The 14,480-nt window shown below is 45.2% G+C and overlaps 1 protein-coding gene across 3 annotated transcripts in view; it reads left to right on the top strand.

Moving 5' to 3' along the window:
* Positions 1-14,480, top strand: part of ANAPC16 (anaphase promoting complex subunit 16) — a 36,051-nt gene that overhangs the window by 9,632 nt on the left and 11,939 nt on the right. The window lies entirely within an intron of this gene.

Below are 14,480 nucleotides of genomic sequence, written 5' to 3'. Positions count from 1 at the left end.
CACAGAAATTTCTGAATTTGTATCTGAGTCTTCTTTTGAAAGTCCAGTGCCTGTGACCTCCACTCATGATGATTCTCTGCCCGGTACTGGTTTTGGTCTTGATGTGCCGGACTCTGAGGTGGGCAGTTCCCCGACATGTCCTGAGGTTTCTCCTGTGCTGGTGTACCCCAGTGTGCTCTGTGACCCAGAAAGCCCAAGTGTGCCTCGGTTACCAGCGTACTCAGATGCTTCCTCGGTGGAGACATGCTCTGATATGGCCTGCCTGCTTGCATGCCCAGAAGTGGTCCCTGAAAGTCTTGATCTTGATGGGTGTCCTCGTAATTCTGAATCCGGAATTGTCATTGGTTCCATGGGGGTTCTTGGTAATTCTCCATGTGAGCCTGGTGATTGTTCTACCCTCTTGGGATCTCTGTGGAGCTTCAAAAGGTTCTGGGAGATTCCGGGAGAGATTTTGCTTGGTACCCTGGATAAGATCAATGGTGGCTTTTGCGTTGTAAGGGACACTTCGAACAGGTATTGTGGCAGGTTTGGTATTTTCGGACGCTCCTTGGAAGGTGGTGGGTATTGTCTGGAGGGTGTCGATGGCTTCTTCTCTGGCGTTCACAGTCCTGATGGGTGTTATACTGAGACTGGTAGTACTGATGGGCATGTTTCGGTGGCTTCTGTTTCCGATGAGGTCGGTTTCGGGTGGACTGACTCTGGAATTGGACCTTGTCGGGCTGCCCCGACCTTCATGAGTCTTCTGTTAGAATGGTTTGGAGATATCAGTTTTGAGGGTCGTCTGGAATTCGACCCTAGAAGGGGGGGTACTGTGAGAATCTGCTCAGCTGCCTGTGCAGACAGGCAGCGTTTTGATCACTGTTCACGTCTGCATTCTGCAGGTCTCTTTAAGAGAGACTTTCTGTCAGTTCTGCAGCTTGTGTTGCTGAGGAATTTGCATACATTAGTCATGCAAATCCGTTACCTGCCTTCTTTTGATGACTGGCACTATAAAAGCATTCTGCTCCCAGAATGCTTTGCTGGACATTTCACTTCCATGGTCTGTTCCTGATGGACACTGCTGGAGTGTCAGCCATTGCTATCTAGTATAGTTAATTCCTGGGGGTTGCTTTAGGCTCCCCTTCTAGTCCAGTCAGGTTGTATTATCTGTTTTGCCTGTTCCGTCTGTCTTGTGTTTGGATCGTACAAGCCCTAGCGTTAGCGGCTGTGGATCCTTCTGATTGAGTCTGGAGTGTAGGTTGAAACAGCGGTTGTTTCTGCCTACCTCATCTGTTCTGTCTGCCGTGTGTTTGGATCGCACTCGCCCTAGCGCTAGTGCTGGGGATCCTTCTGTTCTGTCTCCTGGGATCGCGCTAGCCACTTTTCGCTAGCGCTGGGGATCCTTCTGTTCTGTCTTCTGGGATCGCGCTAGCCACTTTTCGCTAGCGCTGGGGATCCTTCTGTTCTGCTACTCTGTCTCCTGGGATCGCGCTAGCTACTTTTCGCTAGCGCTGGGGATCCTTCTGTTCTGTCTTCTGGGATCGCGCTAGCCACTTTTCGCTAGTGCTGTGGTTCCTATCTCTCGCTTGTCCCTGTTTTCGTGTGTCTGTCTTGTCCGATTCGAAACGCTTGCTGTAGGCTCGGTGAGGTAACCGTTAAGCAAGCGCTCGCGTTCTCTGTTTCGTGTTTGTCTGTCTTTGGTTAGTTAGGCGTGCTTGTCTCTGTTGTGCGTAACACGCGGAGACCGCGCACGAACGCGTGCACTGTTGCGAATGAGTGCGGTGTTCGCGTTCAGCTAGCATTTGTTATTTTCTTTATCTTTCTCTTTGTATGATTTGCTGTGCCTTTGCTACCCTTGTGCTCTGTCCTGCTCAGTCTTGTGTCGCTATTGGCAATCGCCATTCTTGCGATTGCGTTTCCTACTTCGTTTCTGCCGTTGTGTGTTCGCCGTCGCTGGGTGGCGACTAATTTGGTGGGCACACATTGGTTCTGTCCTTTTGCTCTGTTCCCTGTGGGCTATCCAGCCCTGCCTGATTGTACCTTGTCCCGGATCTGTACAATTCCCATTTGGCATCTGTGGCTGTGCAGCGGCTGTGTTCGCCTGCACTCCACAGCGCCATCTGCCGGTGGGAATTGCCCTCTGCGGGTGCATAGCACCTAGCCTGGGTGTCCGCAATAATACGCTTGTGGAGGAAATCCGCCGCGTCAGCGCACGTCTGGTGCGCTGACCACGGAGACGATTCCGCAATCGTTACATTTGTCCAATGACAAAGAAATGAAAAGTCTCAGAACAGTATCATTTCAATGGTAGGTTTATTTTAACAGTGGCAGATAGCACATCAAAAGGAAAATCGAAAAAATAACCTTAAATAAAAGATAGCAACTGATTTGCATTTCATTGAGTGAAATAATTTTTTGAACCCCTACCAACCATTAAAAGTTCTGGCTCCCACAGGGTGGTTACATTTCTACTCAATGAGTCACCCTCATTAAGGAAACCTGTCTTAACTAGTCACCTGTATAAAAGACACCTGTCCACAGAATCAATCAATCAAGCAGACTCCAAACTCTCCAACATGGGAAAGACCAAAGAGCTGTCCAAGGATGTCAGAGACAAAATTGTAGACCTGCACAAGGCTGGAATGGGCTACAAAACCATTAGCAAGAAGCTGGGAGAGAAGGTGACAACTGTTGGTGCGATTGGTCGAAAATGGAAGGAGCACAAAATGACCATCAATCGACCTCACTCTGGGGCTCCACGCAAGATCTCACCTCGTGGGGTGTCAATGGTTCTGAGAAAGGTGAAAAAGCATCCTAGAACTACACGGGAGGAGTTAGTGAATGACCTCAAATTAGCAGGGACCACAGTCACCAAGAAAACCATTGGAAACACATTATACCGCAATGGATTAAAATCCTGCAGGGCTTGCAAGGTCCCCCTGCTCAAGAAGGCACATGTGCAGGCCCGTCTGAAGTTTGCCAATGAACACCTGAATGATTCTGTGAGTGACTGGGAGAAGGTGCTGTGGTCTGATGAGACCAAAATAGAGCTCTTTGGCATTAACTCAACTCGCTGTATTTGGAGGAAGAAAAATGCTGCCTATGACCCCCAAAACACCGTCCCCACCGTCAAGCATGGGGGTGGAAACATTTTGCTTTGGGGGTGTTTTTCTGCTAAGGGCACAGGACAACTTAATCGCATTAACGGGAAAATGGACGGAGCCATGTATCGTGAAATCCTGAACGACAACCTCCTTCCCTCTGCCAGGAAACTGAAAATGGGTCGTGGATGGGTGTTCCAGCACGACAATGACCCAAAACATACAGCAAAGGCAACAAAGGAGTGGCTCAAGAAGAAGCACATTAAGGTCATGGAGTGGCCTAGTCAGTCTCCGGACCTTAATCCAATAGAAAACCTATGGAGGGAGCTCAAGCTCAGAGTTGCACAGAGACAGCCTCGAAACCTTAGGGATTTGGAGATGATCTGCAAAGAGGAGTGGACCAACATTCCTCCTAAAATGTGTGCAAACTTGGTCATCAATTACAAGAAACGTTTGACCTCTGTGCTTGCAAACAAGGGTTTTTCCACTAAGTATTAAGTCTTTTATTGTTAGAGGGTTCAAAAACTTATTTCACTCAATTAAATGCAAATCAGTTGCTATCTTTTATTTAAGGTTATTTTTTTGATTTTCCTTTTGATGTGCTATCTGCCACTGTTAAAATACACCTACCATTGAAATGATACTGTTCTGAGACTTTTCATTTCTTTGTCATTGGACAAACTTACAAAATCAGTGAGGGGTCAAATTATTATTTCCTCCACTGTACGTCTTGTAGCTGAAGCAGGATTGGGCATTGCTCCTGTGCAAAACCTCCAGCACCTCCGTCTGCAGCACTAATTGGTGAAAGGGGATATATGTTCACTAAGCCAATAATATTGATTCTTTATTTTCTCAGTTCATAGTGAAAAATACACACTGTAGCATTATTTCAGAATCAAATATCTTCACCATAAATTGTGACAGGAATGTAATTTAAGTTTTGTAATAAACAGTAGAAATAGCTAAACAGAATTTGTGTTTGTTTTTTTTTATCCACAATAGCGCTTTTTATTTTTAAACTGAAATTGGTAAAACTGAGAAATAATTTGGTTTTTTTTTCCTCCTTTTCCTATTAAAATGCATCGAAAACAAAATTGTTAGAAAAAATGCCATACAATGAAAGCCTAGTTAGTCCTGAAAAAAGACGATATATACAGGATCTTCTCAAAAAATTAGCATATTGTGATAAAGTTCATTATTTTCTGTAATGTACAGATAAACATTAGGCTTTCATATATTGTAGATTCAAATACACACAACTGAAGTAGTTCTAACCTTTTATTGTTTGAATATTGATGATTTTGGCATACAGATCATGAAAACCCAAATTTCCTATCTCAAAAAATTAGCATATTTCATCCGACGAATAAAAGAAGTGTTTTTAAAACAAAAAAAAGTCAACCTTCAAATAATTATGTTCAGTTATGCACTCAATACTTGGTCGGGAATCCTTTTGCAGAAATGACTGCTTCAATGCGACGTGACATGGAGGCAATCAGCCTGTGGCACTGCTCAGGTGTTATGGAGGCCCAGGATGCTTCGATAGCGGCCTTCAGCTCATCCAGAGTGTTGGGTCTTGCGTCTCTCAACTTTCCATTCACAATATCCCACAGATTCTCTATAGTGTTCAGGTCAGGAGAGTTGGCAGGCTAATTGAGCACAGTAATACCATGGTCAGTAAACCATTTACCAGTGGTTTTGGCACTGTGAACAGGTGCCAGGTCATGCTGAAAAACGAAATCTCCATCTCTATAAAGCTTTTCAGCAGATGGAAGCATGAAGTGCTCCAAAAGCTCCTGATAGCTAGCTGCATTGACCCTGCCCTTGATAAAACACAGTGGACCAACACCAGCAGCTGACATGGCACCCCAGACCATCACTGACTGTGGGTACTTGACACTGGACTTCAGGCATTTTGGCATTTCTTTCTTCCCAGTCTTCCTCCAGACTCTGGCACCTTGATTTCCGAATGACATGTAAAAGTTGCTTTCATCCGAAAAAAGTACTTTGGACCACTGAGCAACAGTCCAGTGCTGCTTCTCTGTAGCCCAGGTCAGGCGCTTCTGCCGCTGTTTCTGGTTCAAAAGTGGGTTCATGCTTCCATCTGCTGAAAAGCTTTATGGAGTTGAAGATTTCATTTTTCAGCACGACCTGGCACCTGCTCACAGTGCCAAAACCACTGGTAAATGGTTTACGGACCATGGTATTACTGTGCTCAATTGGCCTGCCAACTCTCCTGACCTGAACCCCATAGAGAATCTGTGGGATATTGTGAAGAGAAAGTTGAGAGATGCAAGGCCCAACACTCTGGATGAGCTTAAGGCCGCTATTGAAGCATCCTGGGCCTCCATAACACCTGAGCAGTGCCACAGGCTGATTGCCTCCATGCCACGCCGCATTGAAGCAGTCATTTCTGCAAAAGGATTCCCGACCAAGTATTGAGTGCATAACTGAACATAATTATTTGAAGGTTGACTTTCTTTTGTTTTAAAAACACTTTTCTTTTATTGGTCGGATGAAATATGCTAATTTTTTGAGATAGGAAATTTGGGTTTTCATGAGCTGTATGCCAAAATCATCAATATTAAAACAATAAAAGGCTTGAACTACTTCAGTTGTGTGTATTTGAATCTAAAATATATGAAAGTCTAATATTTATCAGTACATTACAGAAAATAATGAACTTTATCACAATATGCTAATTTTTTTAGAAGATCCTGTATATTTTATTTAGATGTCATAATAATAATTAAATGGGGACATGGCTAAAATGTCAAAACTGCTCTGGTCCATAAGGGGGAAACAAGGTCTGGATGCGAAGTGGTTCATTCAAAGCCTGCATGCAGCGAGTTAGAATAATGCGATCAGTTACAACACAGTAATGTGACTAGACCCATGGAATTGTTATGGTCATTGAGTTGTCATGCAGAATTATTCTGCAATGCAACTGATAACTGTGAACGGGACCTTAGGGATCTAGAGCCTTCCCTCCTCTTAGGTGGGTGTAATGATCTGCTCTGCTGTCTGTACAGGCAGACAGCTTTTTGACCATTTTTTAGGTCTGAGTGCTGCAGGTCCCTGGAAAAGAGACCTGTCTTCACTCTGCAAGTTGCAGAGTTGCTGCTCTGGTGAGGAATTTGCATCCACTTGTCATGCCAATTGCTTAGCTGCTTCCTTTGATGGCTTGCAGTATAAATACCATTTCCTCCCAGAATTCCCTGCTGGTCATGAAGGTTTGTTCCTGCTAACTTGCCTGGAATCTCAGCCCTCTGCTTATTGTTTGCTAATATTGCTATCTTAGAGTAGTTCCTTGGGAGTGCACTGGCATTCCTTCTAGCATAGTAGGTCGTTATTATCTGTATTGCATTGTTCTGTCTTTCTGTTGCGATTGTTCTGTCGCTGCGGCGGCTGACAGAAAATCGCTCTGTCTGTTTGGATTTCGCCCTAGCGTTAGAGGCGGTGGATCTCTCTGTATTCTGTCTAGGAGTGTAGCCAGAGCTGCGGTTGCTATTGGCTACTCCTTCTGTCTTTCTTGTTGTGCGGATCACACTCGCTCTTGCGGAAGAGTAGTGGATCCTATCTGACCTGTTCCTGTTGTCTGTCTATCTGTCGGTCTGGAGTAAACGCTTGCTGTTGCCTGAGGTAAGTGTAACGATCGGTGTCAGCAACCAGAGAGAGAATCTGATCCTTGGCGATCCGCAGTATCCCCAAGAATACAGATATACCCGATTATTGAGGATCTGCGGAATCGTCAATAATCAGATATGTCTAACCTCTAGACACCTGAGAGAGTGTAAGTGTTTGGTGCAACAGTAACAACTCTGAGTGAAGACCACCAGAGGAGCTGGCGGCCTGACTCCTGAGGAATTCACCCCTGACTGTGGTGAAATTCCTGTAGCCTGTGGACCCCTGAGCGAGGGACCGAGGCTGGGGTTGCAGGAAGCCCTGCTGCTAATATAAGGTCTTGCCCTGAACTGGGCTAACGTAATACAGTAGTAGCACAATCCTAGTCTTGGGTGTGAGGTCCGTATTCACAACACCCTGGAACTAGTCTGGAGCATAACATAAATGATAATACAATTCCCTAGTTTTGGGTGTAAGTTCTGTGATCATCAACACCCTGGAACTAGTCTGGAATATAACACAAAGACAATACAGTTCCCTAGTCTTGGGTGTGAGTTCCGTGATCATCAACACCCCGGAACTAGTCTAACAAATAATACAATTCAATTAGTACTTTAAGCTATCAACAGAATCTGGCTAAGTGTGAATTCCTAGGTCCACCTAGTTCAAACACACTGAAAGGATCTGACTATGGTCTAAGTGCCTTCACGCAAGTGTTAGCAATGGCAGACAACCAGCAACTGACAAGCAGTAGAATATATAGTTGCTGGACTCTGCCGCCCCGCCCGAGCCACTCAGCCAATCATGAGTCCTGCAGGAATCAGCTGACACGTCCCCTGCTGGTATAAAGGTCCTGAGTTCAGGCCAGCGCGCGCGTAGCTCTCCATCTGCCTATGTGCACTAACAGACCCAGCCACACCAAGCGCACGCTGCTGCATGCAAACCGACGCGCTGGACGCGGAAACAGCCGCTTTGCTGTCAGGACATGCGGCGGCTTTTCCGCATTCCACCATATTACCAGACGCGTGTCTATGCGTGCAAACCGCCGCGTTGGACGCGGAGTCAGCCGCCTTGCTCTTGGCACAGGCGGCGGCTTTTCCGTGTTTTCTCACAGTAAGGCAACCGATTAGCAAGCGTTTCTGTTGTTTGTTTGTGTTTTCTGTGTTCTTTTGTTAGTCAGGGTTGGCACGTTTTGTCTCTGTTGCGCTTTTCGTGCGGAGAACGCGCCATTAACGTGTTTTGTTGCTGTTGCACTTCTCGTGCGGCGACCGCGTTGTTTAGCGAGTGTGTTTGTTATTTTCCTTGGCGTTCTGATTGTTATTGTTTGCTGTGTCTTTCTTACTACACCTATGCTCTGTCTTTACTCAGTCTTGTGTCGCTATTAGCAATCAACATTCTGGCGATTGCTTTCCCACTTGGTCTTCGCTGATGTGTGTTCACCGTCACCGGGTGGCGACTAGATTGGTGGACATACATGCATTCTGTCTCTGTGCTCACTCTCTCTCACTAGGGGCTATCTTGCCCTGTATTACTTCCCCTCGTACAATTCCTATCTGATATCTGTGGCAGTGCAGAGGGTTTATTTCTCTGCACTCCACAGCTCCATCTGCCGGTGGGAATTCCCCTCTACAGGTGCATTGCACCAAAGCTGGGTTCTGTTATTCAGACGCTTGTGGAGGATTTCCGCAGTGTCAGCGCACAGCTTGTGCGCTGACCACGGAGATAATTCCCCAATCGTTACAGTGGGTATCTAAGATACAGTTCTCCTTTAACCACTTAAGCCTATCTAGACGAATATATCCATTCAGATAGACTGTGCTGCTGCCTGTGGCGCGCAATCGCGCACTCCTGCCGTTAGCCCTCAGATCAATGAATGGTAATATAGTTCCCATTCATCGATCAAAGTCCTCGGCAGAAAAAACAGCGGTCTCTTATTAGAGGCCACGGTCTTTCTGCATTAAAAAAAAAGTTTCCCTTCCTCTTTCTAGTTCCTGGAAGCGAGAGCGTTGGCTTCCAGGACTTTTTGACTGTGGCCATCTTGTGGCCAAATAGTAAAAGTACACCCACATACATTTTTTAATATATAAATACATTATATTACATTTAAAATTAGCTGTTCACCTTCCACTCCAAAAATTACCCAAATAAAATAAAAAATGACAAAAAAAACCATAAATAGTTACCTTTTAAAATATGCATGTGTTCTGCAGTCAGATTACAAATCCCCAAACTTCCCGAAGTAGCCTTACTGGGTATAAAACCCCCAGGCATATCTAACTTGCAATATAAGCTACTAATGCACATTTGTCTGGCTGCTAAGCGTGTAATTGCCCGATCTTGGAGAACCCCCACACTCCCTCTGCATACTTTCAAATCCAACCTTAGTCATGCCCTCCGTTTTGACAGAATGAAAGCCATAGTTAATGACACACTCCCTCAGTTTGAAAAAGTTTGGAAACCGTACTTTATACATTATTCCTATTGGATTCCTGCGTCTCACAGCAGTATAGCATGAATGATCTCTCCTAGGCACTTCCTTATCTTCTGATTCCATCACTGCAATGGGGTTGGTAGCAGCTCGGCACCATCTTCCTCTTACCTCCCCCTCTCCCTACTACTTTCCCTTCCGCACTCTCCCCTTCTCTTTTCTTTCTTACCTCTTTCCTGATGGCCTCTGTCCCATCAGGAGGAGGCAACATATAACAAAAGCTACTCACATAATGTTGGGTAAACTTATAGAGTAGCCCATGGATTGGTCAATAATCATAATATTCAGTACTTCCATGACCCCTGGTCTACACAGAAACCTACACGGTACAAACTGTTAAGATCATTAAACCACCGACCCTGTATGGTGGTTTCCCCTTTCCAAGTACTTTTTATACTATTGCTAAATATTCTATAAAAGACAACGCAGTGTGTGCCCCAAAGTGCACTTTGGGGCACACACTGCGTTGTCTTTTATAGATTATTTAGCAATAAATGGATTTATACTTTTGCAATTACGGGTTTTTGAACTTTTTTCATTAATGTCTTAGTGTGCTTAGCACACACTTGCATGTGAATTTTGATACTTTTTATACTAGTTTAATGTTGACGTGGGATGTCAGTATTTGATGCCTTTGAGCTGCTGATTTCCAAAATGTTTCCATATGTAATTTTATCTCCCCCTGCAGATTCTGTTGTACCTTACGATGCATATAAATTTGCACTAAGTTGTTGTTTGTAAAGCACACTTTGATATTGCACTGTTGAGTTGTTGTGTTATATTGAGAAACCAATACAAATTTTTGAAAATAAAATATGCATGTGAAGAGAGTATATTAATATCATTTTTTTAAATTATAAGCTTGTAAATACTGATGGAAGCAAATTGAAAAAATGCACCTTTATTTCCAGATAAAATATCGGCGCCATAAATTGTGATAGGGACATAATTTAAATGGTGTAATAACATAGACAAATGGGCACATAAAATAATTTCAAACTATAACTGCCAAAAACTGAGAAATAATGATTTTTTTCCATTTCTTTCTTAATCTTCCTGTTAAAATGGATTTATAATAAAATAATTGTTAGCAATATGTACCACCCAAAGAAAGCCTAAATGGTGACGGTAAAAACAAGATATAGATCATTTCATTTTGATAAGTAGTGATAAAGTTATTGGCGAATAAATGGGAGGTGAAAGTTGCTTGGATGCATAAAGTGAACAACACTGTAGGCTGAATAACAAAATTTGCAGCCTCATTTCTTCTATCCTATAAGTTCCTATACCTGTTCTAATGTGGTCTGTCTTACTGCAGCCTTTCCTAGTTGCACAGTGGCTATTATTGTTATTATTATTTATTGTATTTATAAAGCGCCAACATATTACGCATATTCTCTCTGTTATATAATCTAATCTTCTTTCCTCTGACGGCTTTGTCGGACTCGGGCAGGAATGTGCTGCTCTTCTTGTGATAAGATAGAGGCTATACACACCTTCCCCACGCCCCCTGCAGGCTCTGTGTGAGTCACAGACTGAGCTCCTCTCAACCTATCACAAGCTGGTTAGAAGCCATGTCTTTTGTTTGTAAACACTGCCTAAAACTGGCAATTACAGGATTGCAGCAGGGAGTGGCAGAAACAGGAAAGAGGGGCCCAGGAGAACATAATGAATAGAATGGTATGCTCTTTATTGTAAGAATTTTAGAGTACAGATTCTCTTTAAGTCAAAATAACATTTATTGCTGTAAATAACTGACAAGCACATTTAGTAAGTCACAAAAGCTTCCTCGGGTTATATAAATGTGCCGTAGCAGTCTTTTGGAGGAAGTGTGAGCGCCTCAGATTTAACAATCTGCTACGGCACATTTGTATGACCAGGGGATGTCACGAAATGTGTTGTTTGTCAGTGATTTACAGGAATTGATGTTATTTTGGTTTAAGCCGTTGTGATCTTCTAAAAGAGGTAAAACGCCACGTGACTCTTTTAAACTGTTTTTGAACATTTTGTTTAACTTTTTTTTTCATTAAGTTTTTCAACTGTTCCACTAGATTCAGTGGGGATAGACATTACTGCTTAAAATATTTTTCACCATTGAGGAACAGTTCATTTTGCAGTTGATGTCGTAATTGATTAGATTGTACCTTTTGTATTAGACTATGTCCTCCGTTCTCCATTGCAGTTCACACACATTATAACGCGTGCGTTATGTTATTATATCCGCCCTTAGTTCTGTCAAAAAGTTTGATTGCTTTGAGTGTAGCCATCTTTAGACTAGGAAACAATTAGTGTCAGTAGAGTGAAGTGTGTAGACAAAAATGAACGCACAGTGCCTCACCTAGGGCTGCATCACACTGAATTTGTTGCAGTGAGCTATAATGTAATGCACAGCTGATACATAGCGCGTGAGAAGTAATTTTCCATATTTCCCTATGTGTCAGTTTAAATCTATGCATTTGTAACTGAAAGCTTTTTCACAACACACTAATGCCCATAATATGTACAAAAGCCCACAAAAATGCTTAACAAACAACAGAGACAGTCAGGACAACTGATCAATCGAAATATATGCACTTATACGTGCTGACGGTTAACACCAGCCCTTAGCCCACAGATGGAAGAATGGCCTCAATTCATAAAAGGCTTTGCAGTAAAAAAAATCTGGGAGGGGAAATACCACATTCGGTATTTTAGACCTTTGTGTGCTAATTCATAAAGATTTTCACAGCTGCCTTTGAAGTTTGGTAAATTACCGCAGCCCATTGAGCGGTACAGCAGAAGTGTGGCGATATCTCTCTTTTGTTACAAGCTGTAATTACGGTTCCCTGCGCCGACGACTCACAGAGACTTCGGCTCCCTGCGCAGACGACTCACAGAGACTTCGGCTCCCTGCGCAGACGACTCACAGAGACTTCGGCTCCCTGCGCAGACGACTCACAGAGACTTCGGCTCCCTGCGCAGACGACTCACAGAGACTTCGGCTCCCTGCGCAGACGACTCACAGAGACTTCGGCTCCCTGCGCAGACGACTCACAGAGACTTCGGCTCCCTGCGCAGACGACTCACAGAGACTTCGGCTCCCTGCGCAGACGACTCACAGAGACTTCGGCTCCCTGCGCAGACGGCTCACAGAGACTTCGGCTCCCTGCGCAGACGGCTCACAGAGACTTCGGCTCCCTGCGCAGACGGCTCACAGAGACTTCGGCTCCCTGCGCAGACGGCTCACAGAGACTTCGGCTCCCTGCGCAGACGGCTCACAGAGACTTCGGCTCCCTGCGCAGACGGCTCACAGAGACTTCGGCTCCCTGCGCAGACGGCTCACAGAGACTTCGGCTCCCTGCGCAGACGGCTCACAGAGACTTCGGCACCCTGCGCAGACGGCTCACAGAGACTTCGGCACCCTGCGCAGACGGCTCACAGAGGCGTCGGCTCCCTGCGCAGACGGCTCACAGAGGCGTCGGCTCCCTGCGCAGACGGCTCACAGAGGCGTCGGCTCCCTGCGCAGACGGCTCACAGAGGCGTCGGCTCCCTGCGCAGACGGCTCACAGAGGCGTCGGCTCCCTGCGCAGACGGCTCACAGAGGCGTCGGCTCCCTGCGCAGACGGCTCACAGAGGCGTCGGCTCCCTGCGCAGACGGCTCACAGAGGCGTCGGCTCCCTGCGCAGACGGCTCACAGAGGCGTCGGCTCCCTGCGCAGACGGCTCACAGAGGCGTCGGCTCCCTGCGCAGACGGCTCACAGAGGCGTCGGCTCCTTGCACTGTGCATTGTTAAGACCTCACCAGAGGTGTCGGTAACTTGTTAAGACCTCACCAGAGGTGTTGATAATTATCGTCTGGCTTACCGCTTGTTGAAGGCTTTATGAATTGACATTTGCTGAAAATTTACTGACATGTGTTGGAGGTAATTACAGCCAAGTCGGTAATTTACCTCACTGCTCGGTAATTTCAGTTTTTCATGCGGTAACAGCCTTTATGAATTGCCACTTTGCTAAGTGCTAGGGAAAGTCTGCTGGTTTCAGCATTACCGCATGCAGTAATGCTTTATGAATTGAGGCCAATGTGTGAATGTGTTGAGTGAGTATTAGGGCTGGTGCACACCAAGAGCTCTTCTGAGCGCATTTAAAAACGCTAATGTGCAGCATTTCTGCTGATTTCTGAGGCGGTTTAGCCTCAATGTTAAATATAAGAAAGTAGAAAATCGCTCTGAAAAGCGCTAGATCAGAGCGATTTTTTTCCAAGTGTTTTTGTGACAAAACCAATACACTAACAGCTGTACTGTACATAAAAATAAGCTACACAAAAACGTTCCAAAAATCTCTAGGTGTAAATAGAAAATAACTAGACGCATGCCTAGAATCGCCTTAGAAAAATCACTTCAAAAAGCGCTGAGTGTTTGCGATTATGCGAGCGCTTTTAGGTGTGCACTGGCCTTTAGATGTGGATTAGCAAGGGAGGAGTGATGAGGTAAGATGCTGCTTACTGGATGCATGAAATGTACACCCTCTAGAGATGCCAGGAACGTTAGAATGTACGTGCCAGATCAATTTATTTGGTTGGATCAATCATTTTGGTAAATTATTCCATCATGTTTGGTCAGCTTGGTAGACAATCGTGTATGCAGCAATGACGACCTAAACATCAAGATTTTAAATAGAGGCTTGTCAATACAAGAGAATGATGCCTGGTAAATCTAAAAGCAGATTGCACAGAGGAATTCATGTCATTTAACAAATTCTGTTTGGACTTGAGTTGCCAGGTTCAGTAGCAAAAACTAAAAGTAGCATTAATGCAAGGTACCACTAGAGGGCAGTTTACCTTTACATGTAGTCCCCAACTTATGAACGCCCAACTTACAAACGGCGTGGGGGATGTTTGAAGAAGCGGTCTCAAACTTCCCTCGAGTACCGGCGCATATCCCTGCAGCAGTGTTGTACTCACCTAGTAACCGAGTCCAACGCTGTCTGTCCTCTGCTCTCCACCTCCTGCTCCTCTAGCCGCGTACAGCCACCACTAGATGCATCACTGTGACATACATCAAGCGATGATGCATCTAGCGGTGGCTGTAAGCGGCTAGAGGAGCAGGAGATGGAGAGTGGAGGACAGACAGCTTTGGCACGGGGGAGGGGGGTTACAAATGGAGGCAGAGAGCGGGAACAGAGGCACAGGGGGTACACATAGAGGCACATAGGGGTTACAAACAGAGGTGGGGACATAGGCATAGAGGGGCACAGAGGGAGAGCAAAGGCACTGAAGGGGACAAACGGGCACAGAGGAAGGCAGAGAGGCAC

Source organism: Hyperolius riggenbachi, chromosome 10, assembly GCF_040937935.1.
Source record: "Hyperolius riggenbachi isolate aHypRig1 chromosome 10, aHypRig1.pri, whole genome shotgun sequence".
NCBI classification, from domain to species: Eukaryota; Metazoa; Chordata; class Amphibia; order Anura; family Hyperoliidae; genus Hyperolius; species Hyperolius riggenbachi.
This window is presented reverse-complemented; position numbering and strand designations above follow the sequence as displayed.